At 37.9% G+C, this 17,840-nt stretch overlaps 1 protein-coding gene across 7 annotated transcripts in view; it reads left to right on the forward strand.

Annotated features, from left to right (window-relative positions):
* Positions 1–5,679: 5,679 nt before the first annotated feature.
* plekha1b (pleckstrin homology domain containing, family A (phosphoinositide binding specific) member 1b) overlaps positions 5,680–17,840 on the forward strand; it is a 47,107-nt gene continuing 34,946 nt past the window's right edge. For 4 of the 7 annotated variants that reach the window (XM_022669159.2, XM_022669161.2, XM_022669158.2 and 1 more), the window contains exon 1: positions 5,680–6,011. The gene's annotated coding sequence lies outside the window, so the exon portion shown is untranslated. The remainder of the gene's footprint in view (positions 6,012–17,840) is intronic. The other 3 variants (XM_022669157.2, XM_049464829.1, XM_022669162.2) reach the window with 2 other exon arrangements.

Raw genomic sequence — 17,840 nt, forward strand, 5'->3', positions numbered from 1 at the left:
AATTAGGCCCCATTAATACAGGCCAGACTCTATGTGCAGTAAACTGTCCAACCCAGATGATGCCCATGTTTAACCACTTCTAGTCCCATTACTGAGCCTGATGGAGCCTATTCTGGACATCTATATGTAGGGCCAACATAAAACAGATGGATAAAAATTTCAGGACTTACCTGGGCTAAAAGTACAGGACCCACATACACATGGGCATGTTATCTGGTAGGGAGATTAAAAAAAAAAATCTTGTAAAACTACATTAGAGCATTTTAATCCCCAAACACAGATACATACTCCTTATGTATACATCAAACAAAAACATATATACTCAAAGGGCTCATACAATATAATTCTCCCATTCTTTATCATTTTAGCACGACCTCTTTCTCTTCGTGGAAAAGCCCCGTGATTATAAAGCCCTGACCATTGTTTGTTAATGTAATTGCTGTCTGCTGCATTAACTCCTTCCTGATCTGAGCCGCGGGTCTGATGGCCACTTCAAAACGCTCTCTGACGTCCTTTGGCTCAGCAGGCCTGGACCCGGTTTCCCCCTCTCTTTAACTACGCAACATCCCTATTGTTTGCAGTGGCTCGGATCTGAGGGGGAAAGGAAGCTGGCCTTTTTTTTCTGCTTCACGTTGTGTGTTTTCACACAGGCAGTCTGCCACTGAGGAAGCTCCAGATCAAGCCTCAGGCTCAAGAGTCCCAATACAGTACAGGCAAGATCTAGAGATCTAGAGAACCCCTGACCATGTTTACAGGTCCAGAAGCACTTTATTTCCTTCCAAATTCTGAAGCATTGCTGGTGTTACAGTGAATGTAGGGGATGTCAGTGGTATGGTGGTAAGTGTGTGTGCAAGTACAGGAAGTCACAGGATAGCAGTATGTAAATTGGTCATGAAATGAACACAGCGAACTTCGGAGGGTCACTAGGGATTAAACCCACGACCCTTAAAACCAATTTATACTTTTGCATCAAATCTACACTTCTGCGTAGCCTACGCGTATCCAGCGAGAGTGTGCTACACAGCGGAGCACGTTTATACTTCAGCGGCTCTGCTGCGCTGCATTGGCGGGAATGTGTGGGAAGGGACTCGAGTCCCAGCAGACCAATCACAGCTGCAGCTTTCCACGACACAGTTTCATTTTCAGAGAGGTTTATAGGGTACGTGGCGACACGTAGGCTACAGCATAGGTTCGACGCAGAAGTATAAATTGGCCTTTAGGCCCCTTGAGCTGTGTGACACACTATCATTTTCTAGCATAGCTGGTGTAGATGTTAGTAAAGTTTTTAAACATCTAAAGTATCTATTCCAAAATGGTTGCAATTGTTCAAAAGCCCCTCTTCCATTACAATGCACATTTAGACCACACAAAGATACTACTGCATACAACTAAAGGAGGATAATAGAGATTTTAGAGTTTACAACAGAAAGATAGGTATCAGGCATACTGGGTCCAACACAGTGTCTGACAGGAAATTCAATTTTAGTCAAATTTGAGAAATGGAAAGAGATTTTTAATTTATTTCTTAGTTATTCCCCAATATATTCCACCACTACCACATAATTCAACCATTGCAGATGTCTTCCTCTTTTTATAAGATGTTGCAACAACAATTCAACAACAATAGTACTCTACACGCTTGCTTACTGGTGTGGAACTTCACACCAATTAGCATCACAATGAAATATGGGAGGATAGGGAGAGTCATCCTACATGCTCAGAGAGGAGAAGGACAGTGTTGACCTTTGGACCTTTCACTACAGATGTCTGTGGCATTGCTAGCAGTCTGAAGATGGGGCCAACAATTAGACAGAAGACCACTTGAATGTATTTTTAGGCGGACATGTTTGTTTCACTTGCTGTTTAATGCATTTGGTCTAGGCTCTGGTTTGGGTCTTGGTCCAATTCTGGCCCAAATGCTTGATTCACATCCAGGCTAAGTGCTGCATGTGCCAACACCCTGGTTGCAGAGTATAAAACAGCAATATATCCAAGCCACTTGCTGAGCATAATACAGCAATCAGCCCGATCCACTTCAGCCAATGCCTTGGATGCTTTTTCCAACTCTCCGGTTGCTAAGTGCAAACCACACTTAGCTCAATTTCACATGCCAATGCAGGTCTCACCTGATGCTCAAGCTGATTCTTCATGCTATCTGGTCATCTAAACCCCAAGATAGCTTAAGAAGAACACAGTCTGACTCCACCTAGAGCCATGACTTGGGGAAAAAATGGCATAGAGGTCATACAGCTCTGGAAAAAAATAAATGAAAATTAAGTGACCACTTCAGTTTCTGAATCAGTTTCTCTGATTTAGCTATTTATAGGTATATGTTTGAGTAAAATAAACATTTCTCCCAAATTCCAAATAAGAATATTGTCATTTAAAGCATTTATCTATTTTTTAGAGCAGAAAATGAGAAATGGCAGAAATAACAAAAAAAGATGCAGAACTTTCAGACCTCAAATAATGTAAAGAAAACAAGTTCATATTCATAAAGAGTTCAGAAACCAATATTTGGTGGAATAACCCTGGTTTTTAATCACAGTTTTCATGCATCTTAGCATGTTCTCCTCCACCAGTTTTACACACTGCTTTTTGATAACTTTATGCCAATCCTGGTGCAAAAATTCAAGCAGTTCAGCTTGGTTTGATGCTTGTGATCATCCATCTTCCTCTTGATTATATTCCAGAGTTTTTTATTTTATTTTGCAAAACCAAAGAAACTCATCATTTTTATGTGGTCTTTTATTTTGTTTCAGAGCTGTATAGTGGCCACCTGGCCTTAAATCTTGTTCTCTGCTAAGAAAGAAAAGGCACTGTCTCAGGAAAACTGAACCGTAGCTCCCCGGCACAGACATATAATACTGAGTAGCTGCTAAAAATAACAGCCAGTGCCAGCCAGACAAAGTGACCGAACAGTCCAGTCTGACCTCCAAGACCCTGCAAGTCAGCACTGCTCCTTGTCGTCTCTTCTCTCCTCAGGGTTCACCAGTGTGGACCGACACTCGTGTCATGGCTTTCTAGTACTCCATTCTCTCCAGTGACTTTGCAGGCTCACCCAAGGTCACTGACCTCGTACATTCACAAAGAGCTTTCACAGGCTAACTGGGACAGAAAATAGCCATGTGGGGGAGCGAGACTCGAGCCTGGGAATTTCCCTGAATACTCGAATGATGCAGCATGACCGCAGTTATTTCCTTTTTAAAAAAATTTTATATCATGCTGGTGATGCTTATTTCCTCATTTTAGTATGAAGGATAACATCTTTAGTATCTGTAGTATCGGTTAGTCATAGATGTTAGTTATGTGGTTAAAAAAAAAAAAAAAAAACGATTCAATGTAAGGTTTCGAAATGAATAGTGCAACTGACTGACCGGTGTCATGAAACCAAACTTTTGAGAAGCTTCCTTCTTAGAGGCTGGTGGTCAGAATAGTTTAATTATGTATTATTTCAATAAACCTTCACCCAGAACTGGATATTAGAATGTGATAATATCACAAATTAAGATATTTTTGTCATTTTCAAAGTGTATTTTGTCATTTTAAAGTGTATAACAGTTCTTACCAAGCAGAGGCAATGCACATATATACATAGTACCTATGAAGTACACCTGGGTTATTTTGACCAAGAATAAAAGGAAAAACCATTGTCATGCAATTTTGGAAAAGTGAAAAAATTCATTTAAAAAAAAAATAGCAAAAACCTATGTTTAATATTTAGCTTGTATTTGGGTCATTTTGTTTGTTTTCCACTTCAGCCAGAAACTTTAATTTAATTTTTTCCTAATAAATCCATTGATTATTAGATATTTAAAATGAAATAAAATAGTAACAAATAGTTGGGATTCTCTCTTCAGTTACATTTTTCCGTTACTGGTATTAAGCAAATGTACACAATATAATAGCCATACATTTTCATACCACAGAATGCCTAGTTAACTATTATATGCTAATACAACCCTATTTTTTATGCATTTGTTTATTTGTTTTGTTTTTTATTCAAAAATTAAATGTGCAGGGGTAATTATTTAATTTTAGATACATCTTAAAAATGGATAACCTGTAAATAAATTAAACTAAAAACAAATAAAATACAAAAACTTGAAGATATTAACTACAGCCTCAGTTCTTATGTTTTTTTTTTCTTTTTAATTGAAAGAAGTAATATTTCTGAGAGCTACAATAGAATCCTTGATAAAACCACCAGACTGCATCACAAAGCACATTTAAAATAACTTTTTAACATTCTAGGTTCTGTAGTCCAGAGGCCATTCTGTATGGAAAATATACATACAGGATAATGGTGAATAACCCTGCTTACTTTACTTACTTACTGCCACTTTAATAACTAAAATGTAATAAATTACAAAGTTTAAAAAAAGATATATAATACCAGAAAAATTATGTGGACACACTGTAAATACAGAGTTTTTCATTCATTTAAAATGCAATTATTTAGTTTAAAAAAGTGTTAAACAATCCAGAATATGTTTTTTTTATTTATTTTAGATTCATCAAAGTAGCACCTCTTGCTTAGTTGAAAGATTTGCACTGTATCTTGGCTGGATTTTCTCAGTCAGCTTAATGAGGTAGTCATCTGGAATGGCACTCCCTTAACAGCTGCACCTTGTCAAGAGTTAATTACTTGAATTTCTTGTCTCCTAATGTGTTTGAGAGCATCAGTTGTAAAGTTGTGAAGAGGTAGAGTTGGTATACAGTGAATAGCTCTATTTTTAGTAATGTTCTAACCCATATTACGGCAAGAACTACTCAACTAAGTAAAAAATGATTTTAAGAAAAATTAAGATCAGTCAATACAAAAACTGTTAACAACCAAAGATGATCACCAAAGTGATCACCAAAGACCATCAAAAACAGAATGATTAAACTGGCTCTCATCAGTAATTCCCTAAAAAAAACAGACCAATATGCAAAAGCACTGCAGATAAGAGTATTTTTTTATGTGTCAAACACTTTTAAGTTTACTTATGTGTTCCACATAGACTTCGGTATTTACTCACAACGTAGTATATACAATAAATATGAAAAAAAAAACATTGAATAATTAGGTGTGTGAAGTTAAACATAAGATCATATATAACATAATCTAATTGTAATGTTGGCTAAATTTCCAGTCATAAGTTTACAGTTAAAAAAGCATCCCACAACTTTACTTGTATCGACAAATAGCAAATAGACAGGCTGCAAAGTATGTGAATGTTTGCAAATCTCTTGGACTACTTTAGTAATTTTTGTCATTCGCCCATTTCTTATGATTTTTTTTTATTGTTCATGTGAATTTTAATTCAATAAAAGATAAAAAAAAAAGATCTGCGTGGTCCAGCTGGCTAAGTGCTGCCACTATGATTGGGAGATCGCTGGTTTGAATCCTGGTCATGCAGCCTGCCATCAGCTGCCCTGAGAGAGCACAAAAAAACTTCACGTGTCGGAGGTGGCATGTGCTAGTCTTCACCTTCCTCCACCTCCTTGTGTTGTGGCATCACTAGTGATGGGGGATATATAGCTAAAGTAGCAGCTAAATTGGGAAAAAAACTGACTGACTCTAAAAAAAGATAAGAAAATGCAGTTGTGAAGTATGCAGTTAGAAGATATGTGCAAAACTACGTTGACCATAATGCCGTGCGCTGCCACATCCGGGTTCTGCGAGGTCCGCCTTGAGAGGGCTGTTGTTAGGAGGAAGTTTTGAGGAGATGGGCTGAGAGAGGGTGGAGAGGCAGAGGACGAGCTTTAGCACCGATTTAATCTCTGTAAGCGCTTCAGTTCAGCGGCGGGGACAGCTGAGCTCCTCCGCGGGCTGGGGTCTGGGTGTGTGGGGGTGCTGCAGCTCCGTGTAGCCGGACTCGGGCGCGTCTGACTCGGTATGGCCGCAGAACTCGGTCCGCTGCGGAGTTTCAGGGTCATGGATCAGTAAACCGCTGGAGAGCCGCTGGATGTTGGAGTGAATGAGGGCGGAGGATCAGAGCGGATCAGAGCTGGACTGAGAGAAGGTGGGATTTCAGTGCTGATGTGTGTCTGGACTGTGCGCTGCTCTTCTGTACAGGTGTTTCAATACCAGGCTTTCCGTTTCGATACGATTTAATCATCCGGATTCTGTTCTGATTCGTGCGCAGCCCACAGGGTGACATCATGTAAAAAAAAAAATAATAATAATAATGGCCACGACCTAGTAAAGTGCGGGAACGAGATCCTAATGCGTGGCCTCAACTTATTAAACCATAGGAACATGATAATTTAGCCATGGGAATGACCTGTATAGCCAGGATTTCATTATTTTGTTCCCATGCCTTAATAAGTCATCCCCACACTTTAATTAGTTGCCCCCACATTTTAATGATCTCATTTCACGCATTAGGAACTTGTTCCCATGCTTTAATTAGTTGTCCCCAAGCTTGATTATTTTGTTCCCACGCCTTAATAAATCATGCCTTGGCTTAATTAAGTTACCTTGTTCACATGACTTGGCTAACTCCCCTCGTTCCAACGGTTGAAGAAGTTGTCCTCACAATTTACTGATCTCGTTCCCATGCTTTAACTTGATGCCTTAATAAGTCATGCCTCAACTTAAGGATCTTGTTTGCATGCTTTAAGTAGTTGTCCTTAAGATTTATTTATCTCATTCCACGCGTTAGGATCTCATTCCCATGCTTTAATTAGTTGTCCCCAAGCTTAATTATCTTGTTTCTACGCCTCAGTAAGCCGCCCTGCGGCTTATTTAACTTATCTCGTTCCCTCGCTTTAATAAGTTGTCTTCATGATTTAATGATCTCTCCACGCATTAGGAACTCCATCCCACGTGTTAATTAGTCATGCCTCGGCTTAATTATCTTCTTCCCACGTCCTTAATAAGTCGTCCCACGACATAGTAAACCTATCTTGTTCCCTGATCTCATTCCAATGCTTTAATTAATCGTCCCCAAAATGAATTATCTAGTTCCCACACCGTAATAAGTCATCCCCACCACTTAATGATCTTGTTCCAGTGTCTTTATAAGTCGTCCCCATGACTTAGGTAACCTATTTAGTTCGCAAGTTTGAATAAGTTGTCCTCGCAAATTAATGTTCTCATTCCATGCATTAGGAGCTCGTTCCCATGCTTTAATTTTTCGCCCCAAACGTAATTATCCAGTTCCTACGGCTTAATCGGTCATGCCTCGGTTTATAATAAGTCATGCCTAGGATTAAGGATCTTATTCCCACACCTTAATGAGTCATCCCCATGACAAATGATCTTGTTCTCATGCCTTCATAAGTCGTGCCCATGGCTTATGTTAGCCTATCTCATTCCCATGCTTTAATAAGTTGTCCTCGCAATGTAATAATCTCATTCCATGCATTAGGTACTCGTTTCCATGCTTTAATTATTCGTCCCCAAACTTAATTATCTAGTTCCCACGCCTCAATAAGTCATGCCTCAGTTTAAGGATCTTGATCCCACGCTTTAGTAAGTCATGCCCACACATTTTTTTTTCATGATGTGATCTTGTGGGGCTCTGTAGATCTGCAATATTTTAAGCTATATATTTTATTTAATTTATTTAATTCAGCTCTAATTATATAACCTTGCTACGACACTGTTTGTTTACTGTCAGATGGTTAAGCTGGTTATTATGGCTTAGTTTATTCTAGCTTATCGAGCAGCCTGACCACGCTCATGTCAGTGTGACTTCCTTGACCAACCTGTCAATCAACTAGGTTATAGTTTATCGAGACATGTCAGTCATCTGCTGGTGTTGATCCACTGTGTTCTATCAAGTCTAAAATCAGTGCAGTGTTTTCCCAGAAAATCTTACAGCACTTCATGCTTTCCTCTGCTGATAACTTTTATAGAGATGCAGATTTCATTTTCCAGCAGGACTTGGCACACTGCCCACACTGCAAAAAAATACCAATTGGTCTTATATAATATTATATATAATATTTTTCAAAAAAATTCTGAGACACTGATTTGAGTTTTCATTGGCTGTAAGCCATAATCATTAACAATAGAATAAAAAAATGCTTGAAATAGATCACTATGTGTGTAATACATCTATATAATATGGGTTTCACATTTAGTGAAGTAACTTTTCAACGATACTCTATTTTTTGTACATGATGTCACCCCAACTTTATTTTAAGGTTTTGTTCACACAACAGATAAAAGTGATCAAAACCTAATCCTTCCAATCCATTACTTTTTATCATTTGACACTTCTATATGGCAATGTGAACAGTAAAAAAAACAGATTTTTTCAGTATAGGCTATTGAAACCTATTTCAAGCATGATTCACTCTGAACAGACAGATCAGAATTTGCGAGACTTTAAGGTCACGGCATTCATTGAAAAGTGAAACTGTACAACGGCAGCAAGGAAGGTTTTCAGTGGCATATTAATAGCGAGGTAACAGACCTCATACTGTTAATATGTGAGGTGATATCTGTATTTATTAAGCTAAATTAGAAGGCCCATATCACACCTGTTTTGTGGTTTTCAAAAAAGGGCCAAGCTTAAAATGTTTAAAAAAGTTTAAAGAATTAAAGACACATTGATACACCAGCTCCTGTGATGGATAGCTCTTTTGCAGGTGCACATTGGTTTTGAAGTGTAAACTCTTCATACAAATGTCAGATATAGGTCACATTTATGAAGAAGTGTGAACGCCTTAAAATAAACATTGAATTGGGCCACTTTCTGTTTTCCTGCTGGGTGAACATAGCTTACTTAACAGCTGAGTTTCTACAGCTTCTTCATAGCTGCTTAAGGGTTCGAGTGGAAACTGGTATTTTCCCCAGATCAAAGCAACTCTCATTTGTCTCATTACTGAACAAATGTGTTTTCATCATTTGCGGTTGTGATTATGTTTTATGTATGTTGGGGAAGGTGGCATTTTTGCGATTGGCTAATGGTCACTTCGGATACAGCTGACCATTCACAACTCAATATTATGATCAGGTTCTATTTTTAGCTTTTTTTTTTAGTGGCTCACTCACAGTGTGTTTTAGCGGCCCAATACTCCCTACGGCTAGGCCATCCCTGATTGATTCCAAAGTCTATACTGTCGTCAAAGTGGGGTTTGGTCCTCGGTATGACTCTCCTATGAAGACTCCGTGCCCTATAGTATACCCTGTGCAAGGCGCGTTGCAATGCTCTATGCTTGGTGGCAAAAAAAAAAAAACACAGGTGCGCCACTGACCGATTTAAACCCTGACAACAGTCAATAGTCACCCATCCATACCAATCTTGGCTACGCAGGTGCATCCCCACTTGTGCAGCCATCACATCCAACTTTTACATCAACAATAAACAGAATACAAAATAAAATAACATTGCGCACCTTCACAGCTTGATCGCGCAGGCCAGTATTCTCTGCTGAGACGCACAAAACTCCTCACTGTTAAGATACCAACGCGCCAAAGTCAGAGCACACCTGGCTCTTAAAGGGAATGAATGGCAAGTGAAAGGCTGATTGGTTTATTTCCCGTTACGCCCAAAAAACACTTATGATTAATTAAGAGTTAGTACATGCTTTTTGTGGCATGCTTTTTGCATTCTCACGATGACATGCTTAGTTGACGACTCGCCTTTGTTAAAATAGGGCCCTCCTTCTCCATCTGTGAAAAAGTGTGGTGATGTCACACATGAATGTCAACTTGTGTGCTTTTTCATTTCTTCACAGAGATGATTTATTAATAGTTTTTAAATATTTAAAAATTCCCTCCATTTTTGCCCAGTTCTCATGGTGCTGTTTCTCTTTTTTTCCCAATTATTGCCTGGCTCATATTATATATAATATATACAATATATAACATAAATATCGATATACAGCCCTGGAAAAAAATAAGAGACCACTTCAGTTTCTGAATCAGTTTGTCTGATTTTGCTATTTTATATATGTTAGTGTAAAATGAATATTGGCCTTTGCAGAAGATAAAAATGGCTGAAATAATAAAAAAGATGTGAGTTTTCAAACCTCAAATAATGCAAAAAAAAAAAAACAAGTTCACATTCATAAAGTTTTAAGATTCAGAAATCAATATTGGGTGGAATAACCCTGGTTTTTAATCACGGTTTTCATGCATGTTGGCATGCTCTCCTCCACCAGTCTTACACACTGCTTTTGGATAACTTTATGCCACTCCTGGTGCAAAAATTCAAGCAGTTCAGTTTGGTTTGATGGCTTGTGATCATCTTGATTATATTCCAGAGGTTTTCAATTTGGTAAAATTAAATTTTTAAGTGGTCTCTTATATTTCTTCAGAGCTGTATATCTTAATATACAGTTTTATAAATATATATATTTTCTTACACTCCTTTTTACAATACATTGAGTTGTCACCACTGTATTGCGATAATGTACAACCTGATTGTTGCCAATACACAGCTCTATTATCTCCTATGGCCTTTTAACAAGCTTCCTGTGCATTTAACAAGTTCTGCAAGCTGGTCCACTTCTCGGTTTTCCCTGCACACAGTTGAGCATGCTCGGAAGTTCTCTCCATTTTCACTTTTGTTTTTTTTTTTTGTTTTTTTCCAGTGTGCCAACTGTCCTCATGTACTGTACTACAGTGTACTTACCAACACGAGGCATGTTTGTTGGAATTTAATATAGGCTACATGCAAACTTGTTGTTTTCTGTTAAAATTCTGTTAAAGTTTTTTTTTTTCTTTTTTTTTTTGCAGTTTTAACAGAAATATGCAATTTACCCATCCTGCAGATACAGTATTTAAATTTTGTGGGCTAATGTAGGCAAAGAAATGGTTACCCGAACGTGAAAAGAAGGTCACGTTTCATAAGCTTTTGGTTTGATTTTATTTTCTCACGTTTAGATTTCTTTCTGATGTAGAACACTTTCTGTGGGCTGTTGAGATGAACTTAAAAATATTGAGCTCTTTAAACACAAGAGATTGGCAATGCAATCTGTGTCACGAAACATGGGATGCGCCATATCGTATCGTTCGCAATAATATCGCCAACATTTTTCAGTATCGTGAGCGATAGTATACCCTAAAAAATCGTGCCTTATCACCCACCCCTAATTACCACATCAGGGTACTACTTTTTTGCTGTTTTTAGCAAAAAAAAAAAAATTCACAATGTTCTCATTTCGCATTATATATCTGCTAGAGACAGATGATATCTGCTCAATATCATTTATTCTACTTTAATCTTGGATACATGGAGATATTTGGAGTGCATTATTAGTATTCTTGGAATATACTTTTTTTTAAATTCAGTGTTTTGTCATATCGCCAAATCCAGTATTGTTATCGTGAAAATACTGTGAAATTTTGTCCACCCCTACGCAATATATGGCAGTGTTGTTAGCAAGCCAACATGTTTTGAGATTGTGTTAAACAAATTGTATTTCTGAAATCTGAAGTAAAGAAAAAGGTCATTTTTGTTTTTATTTTAGATTAGCGAAATTTAGCGTAACAACAGATTAGAACACTGTTATCTAGTAGGTGTGGTTTAAACTCAACACTAAATGAACCACTGTCTGACTCCAATCTTGGCTTATAAACTAATATTAATATTAAAAATCTGCACTGACTTTCTGAAAGTTGTTAAATTATTCCAAAACGAAATATTCTGCTATGAAAAAAAAAAACACATTTTTAGTTGTAGAAAGTTTTGGATAGCTTTTTGAATGTTTCATGTTTTAAATTCATTTAAGTTTAATAGTAACTGTTCAGAAACATCTTGTATAGAAATAGAAATATCTTAATTCATTGAAAATATGAAGTAAATAATAATCAGGCCAGGCCTTGAATGAGCTGAAAATTGAGTTTTTTGATGGGCAGTGTCGGTTGCAGTACAAGTTGCAGAACTGTTTATTGAACCATTATCTGCTGCTTTATCAGGTGTTTTGTTATTTCATGTAGAAGTGTGCACAAGACTGACGTCTTTCCACTCTCTTATCTGTTAAAGAAAGGCCACAGACAGTGCTGGTTAGAAGATGTGTGACGAGAGATGCACAGTACATAGTTTTAGCATTGAAATCACAATGTAGACACCTGCAGTAGTCAGGGGATTGTGGCTGATATTAATACTGTAATGCCTGTAATGGCGAAAATAACATATAGTAAATTGATATTAAACTTGTGTCCTACTTGTGCAATAGAGCTTTTGAGAAATATCTCTTTGAATATTGAAACATTCAATATTATTAGTATTTTAGGACCGTTTATAGTGTTCATGGAACTATGTAAAATGGTTAGTTTTAAAAAAGGAAGCAATGTTTAAGTTGTTGGTATATCTCTTTTTTAAGGTTTACTATTAGGGGTGTGACGAGACACGATAATGGGTTCACAAGACGAGATTAATTTTTTTTTTTTTAAGAAAATGTTTTAATTTTTAAAGAAAAAATAATAAAAAATGGCTTGAAAACTAGAGTTTTATTTAACAAAATCTTATAACGCAAACTTAACAGACTGGTTTCTCTCACACATTGGTTCTATAAGAAATAGAAATAAGAATAAGAATAAAAACTTAAAAATAAAACTTTTCTAGGTCTTATATAGTACAAACAATAAGTGCAAACCACAACCAGTCATATTAAGACTATGGTTTGTGTTTTTTTCTCCTAAATCTCTTGTAATTTAACTATGCATAACCATAACCAGTCATATTAAGACTATGTTTGAAGTGTAAACAGAGACAGAATTTTTTTTAAATACAGTACAGAGCTAAGGGATTAGTACAACTGCTTATGAAACAGTCACGTGTAGGATTTACTTACAGTATTTACATATGGTTTGTATCTTGTTGGTCACTCTGTTACCTTTTATTGTTTCCACTGGAGCCAAAATGCAGCCAGACATTAAAAGTAGCAGAAGCATCTTCTATGCAAATGCCTGAATCTTCCTCTTCTGCTGAGAGCTGCTCTCACTGCTCAGCCACCACACTCGCTGCTATCGCTACTGTGTTGCCAGATCCTTCTTAAAAAGTCCACACTAAATAGTTTTTTTTTTCCCGCGAGACAGGGTTAAGCTTGACGAGAAATATTGTCACGAGATCTCGTCACACCCCTATTTACTATTGTTTACATTCTTTAGCTGTTTTTCTGGTAATGAAGTCTGATTTCTTTGTATATTGTTTAATTTTGTGGGACAAAAGCTCTATTCGGACAGGATTAGTTTCTCACGGGGACGTCTGTGAAAAATATTTCACACTTCTACCCAGTGATAAAATTCTTGCATCCAAACTGCAGAGAGAAAAACAGGAGGACCAGTGAGTTTTCTGTAATCTTTGTGCGTTTTTGCGACATGGCGCTGCTTTACGTTATTTGACGGACACGCCGGTTTGCGACATGCTTTACGTTATTAAGCTCATGAGAACTGAACAATGGAGACGCCTTGTTCTTTTGAAAAAAGTAGCTGCTGCATCTACCTCATCTGTTTTCATTTGATACATATATATTGCTGCACTAAAAGGTAGTAATTCTCATTTGTGAAAGTTGGGTTTAATGTCACTTTGAAATAAAGTTAGAAAAAAGTAAGCAATGATATTATTTTCTCATATTTTTCGAAGAATAACTGAAAACATACTTAAATGTGGTATATCATGATATAAATCGTTATCGTGATATTAAAAATTCCATATCGTGATATATGATTTTTCCCATATTGCCCAGCACTAGCGTTCAGTAGCTCCTCCATTTCCACTTGCTGTTGTGTTTTATGTGGATCTCCATGGAAACGCACGCCCAAAGTGTAATTACGGTGGCAGTGGACAAATAGCTTGTTTTATTGAATGCGAGATGATGAAACTCAGAGATGTGCGTCCGGACGGGACAAAAATTACTGGAGGACCACGGAGTTCAGCGAAAAACAGTAGGTAATTCAGCCTGTAATTGTCTGATGTCTGAGAATAAAATCACAGAGGACCCCCCAATAAAAGAGAATATTACCCCAGGACCTCCTGAGGAACTTAGCCCTTCCAGATAGAGCTAAAGGCAATGCTATACTAATGAAAGCCTTCATTTAAAGCCTTATTGTTTTATATTATATGTACTTCTAACAGTAGAATAAGTCCTGAATCCATATAAAAGCCCAGTCATGCAAATAAATTTAAATACAATAATAAAAATACTGTGATATACCATGAAACTGTAAGAATCTTGAAACATTCTTTGATATACATTTTTGTCAAACTGTTCAGCACTATTGGCTACCAAAGAAAGTCAGCTAATCAGATTGATGCCCAGATTTTTTTTTCTAAATCATAATCTGAGAGATACTCCACAAAGCAGGATTCTCTCATTTCATTTCCAGTTATCTGGCTAAATCATGAGATAACCCCCATTTCTTCTTGGTTAGCTCTGTGTGAGGTCAGTCCAGTTCAGATGCCCCCTTGTGCTGCGATTGATGCTAATAATGTCGTGGTGACATTTGTCTTGTTACCATTAGATCTGAATCATCTGTTGAAATAGCTGTAGCACAGTCTCCTAGCCTACAGCTGTTTAGACAGTTGTGCTGACGCATTCCTGAGTTCCTCAGTGATGTCTGGAAAATAAATTGATATCACACTCACTCTAGTGTGACATAACGTGTTTAAAACACTAGTTTATTCACCCTGTCAGTGCTCTGTGACTTTACATATCAACTTTAGTATGCAAAAGCTTGGGCATCCCATTCAAAGTATGTTACTGTGAATCAATAGCTAAAGTATCTAATCTGATATCTACAATGCATTAAAGTTAAAGATCAACTTGGTCATGCACCATCACACAGGACTTCTGCGGGGCTTCTGTTTCTCGACGATGTGAACTTTTTGTATTTAAAACATTGTCGAACTCGTAGTAGGAGTTAAGAGAGCCAAAAAGCTGCTTATCTTGTGCTAAAAACTTCAAATTCCTTTAGCTGTCGGACTCTTTTTGCTGTACTTTGGTCATAGTTAAATGTAGTCTGCAATGTTTACTGTTTTTCTGTTCTCATACTCACTTTATAGGCTGGGTAATGTGCTCTTAAGAGGGGTATCTGGTTAGTAGTGTTGAAAGTCTTTACTCTGCTTTCTCCACAAGACATACTAATTCTACACATTCTACAAATATGTGAGGGCAGACTTTTGAACAACATTGACCATAATAGGGTTCTGTAGCCGTATGCAAACTCGATAGTTTGATCACTGTTTAGAAAAGGAACTGCAGCTGTCTGTGACCAGGAAGTCTTCTACAAGGATGCTGTAGTCCTTATATCTGTAATGTGATCTAATGGGCTCTCAGGATCTGCTAAGTTGGAGAATTATTAGCAGATTGCATATTTTGGCCGATCAGTGTTACACTGTGCTCTAAACATAATATAGCAAAATATATAACTTTTTTTATGTGATCAAGCCACAAGATTCCATTTCTCTCAAATTCATCAGGTTTGTTAAGATGCTTCTTCTGATTCTGAGTTTCGTGGCAAAGCAACATAGAAGGTTTTTTTTTTCTAAAAACTCCTTCATATACTATATATATTAGGGCTGCACGATATATCGTTTAAGCATCATGATCGCAATGAGCGCATGTGCAATAGTCACATCGCAGGACGTGCAATGTCACTTAAGGCAATTAAAGCAAACACGTCATGTTGCAATGTTTTGATCCTTGACACAAGAAGTAGATACACAGCGCCGTCTCTGTGTCTGTGTAAGTGAGAGGCTGTTGCTGCCTGAGAAGCATGAGGGGGAGTGTGAGGGATGCAGGATTAGATATGAAGTAACCACATAGCCTCCATTCACATGGTTGGGCATGTGCTTGTAAGAAGCTGTGCACCTCAGTCCAGCACAGTTTTGTGCAGATATTTCCAGTTACAGCTGAATTTACGCCTTTAATCCCAGAAAAAATGCTCATATTTATCATAAAAAAGCCATTTAAATGCCTGATTAAAGGCAGATAACTGTTGTTTTGCTGCATTATATATATCGCAGACAAAAGAACATTTGCAGTGTAATGTAAAATTTTTCCAATATTGTGCAGCCCTAATATACATTATACCCCACAACTTATACAGGTGCCATCCACAGAGATAACACTGGAGAGATGATGCAGAAGCATTGGACAAAAATCAGTTTGAGTATTTTACTTTTTACAGCTGGTGCACAAAATCATTACATTAGCTTTTAGTTACTGAGGTGAAACGAATGTGGTCATAGACCTGTAACATCTCTGGAACTGCTGCCTGAACACAGTGGTGGCAACAGAGACACGAAACCCCGCTAACTTAACCACATACACGTCAGTCTGTGTTCTGGTGTGAGGGGATGTGCAAGCTGTGTCTGTGCACACCCGAACACAGACAGACTGACGTACCGACTGATACCACGTCTCTGTCTCTGTATTGTTCCCACGCTCTGATGGAGAAGAATGGCAGTCTGATTTGTGCAGAACGAGAAGTTTGACAGAGGTGAGATTTAGGAGCCTGGGTTCTGAGTCAAACTCTGGTTACTGGGAGAGGACTTTTGATTCTATTATTGTTATAGCTACTATAATTTCAGCGAAATACAGCTCTGGAAAAGAATAAGAAACCACTTAAAAATAATGTTTTTTTTTATTTTACTAAATTGAAAACCTCTGGAATATGATCAAGAGGAAGATGGATGATCACAAGCCATTAAACCAAACTGCTTGAACTGCTTGAATTGTTGCAAAAGGAGTGGCGTAAAGTTATCCAAAAGCAGTGTGTAAGACTGGTGGAGCAGAACATGCCAAGATACATAAAAACGGAAACCAAATATTTTTATAGACTTCTGAACTCTTAAATCTTTATGAATATGAACTTGTTTTCTTTGCATTTTTTGAGGTCTGAAAGTTCTGCATCTTTTTTGTTATTTCAGCCATTTCTCATTTTTTCCAATAAAGCTTGTAGCCAGTGTGCTACCACTTGGGTAGTGATGTTGGACGAAGCTTGTATCCAACATGCTACTACTAATGAGTAAGTGATGGTGAACGAAGTTCATTCAGCCAGTAGCCAGCATGCTTCCACTGAGGTACTGGTGTTCGACAAGGCTGGAAGCTGGTATGCTAGATTTTCTGATACAACACTTAGGTCTACAAGCTCAAAATCATTAGTTTGGCAGCATTCTTGCATGGATTTGTGGGTGGGGCTTCTTAAAAAAAGGGAGGGGTGTGTTTGTTTTGGTAAGTTTAAAATATTTTAACAGTCATTCTTCAAAATTGTATGATGCACCTTATAAATCTATCTTTAAAAGGAGTGTATGATTCCATACATAGAACATCTGTTTAACTGTTAAGCATGGGGGCGGATGCATCAGGTTTTGGGCTGTGTAGCAGCCAGTTGCACTGTAAGCAGTGAGAGAATTGATTGAATTAAATACTAACCAGTACTGGAATTCATAGTTAGCCATTCAAACCACGCTCAAAAATCTGAGTATTGTTTCAGGCGTTGCTTTGTTTTCTGGTGCAGATTACATAAGGAGGTGTCTGCTAAGTGACACTATGACACTTTCGCTTCTTTTTCGCACTCTCCCTAACGAGCGTTTCACTGAGGGTAGTCGTGAAATGACTTGCAGCAGCGCTGATGGGCCGAACGGAGCGGTGCTTCCTTCCTCCGCTGCACTGGAACGGGCAGAGCGGCTAATTGCTCGCTCTGCAGAAGGCGACAGCTGCACCCACACGCTGTACACTCCCAACACCTGTGCTTAGCCACCAAAGCTGAACCGCGCTCTCTGTTCCTTTTGTGCACACACACACACTTGCACACGCGCTTCGCTGCACGTTTCCTCCCTAGACTTACCCCAGAGAACTCGCCACACCCGCGGGATCAGATCTCAGCTGTTGGACACATGCTGCTAACCTCAACTGTTAGCATGTGGCTACAAAAAAAATCTAAG

This window comes from Astyanax mexicanus, chromosome 15 (genome assembly GCF_023375975.1).
Source record: "Astyanax mexicanus isolate ESR-SI-001 chromosome 15, AstMex3_surface, whole genome shotgun sequence".
Taxonomy (NCBI): Eukaryota; Metazoa; Chordata; class Actinopteri; order Characiformes; family Acestrorhamphidae; genus Astyanax; species Astyanax mexicanus.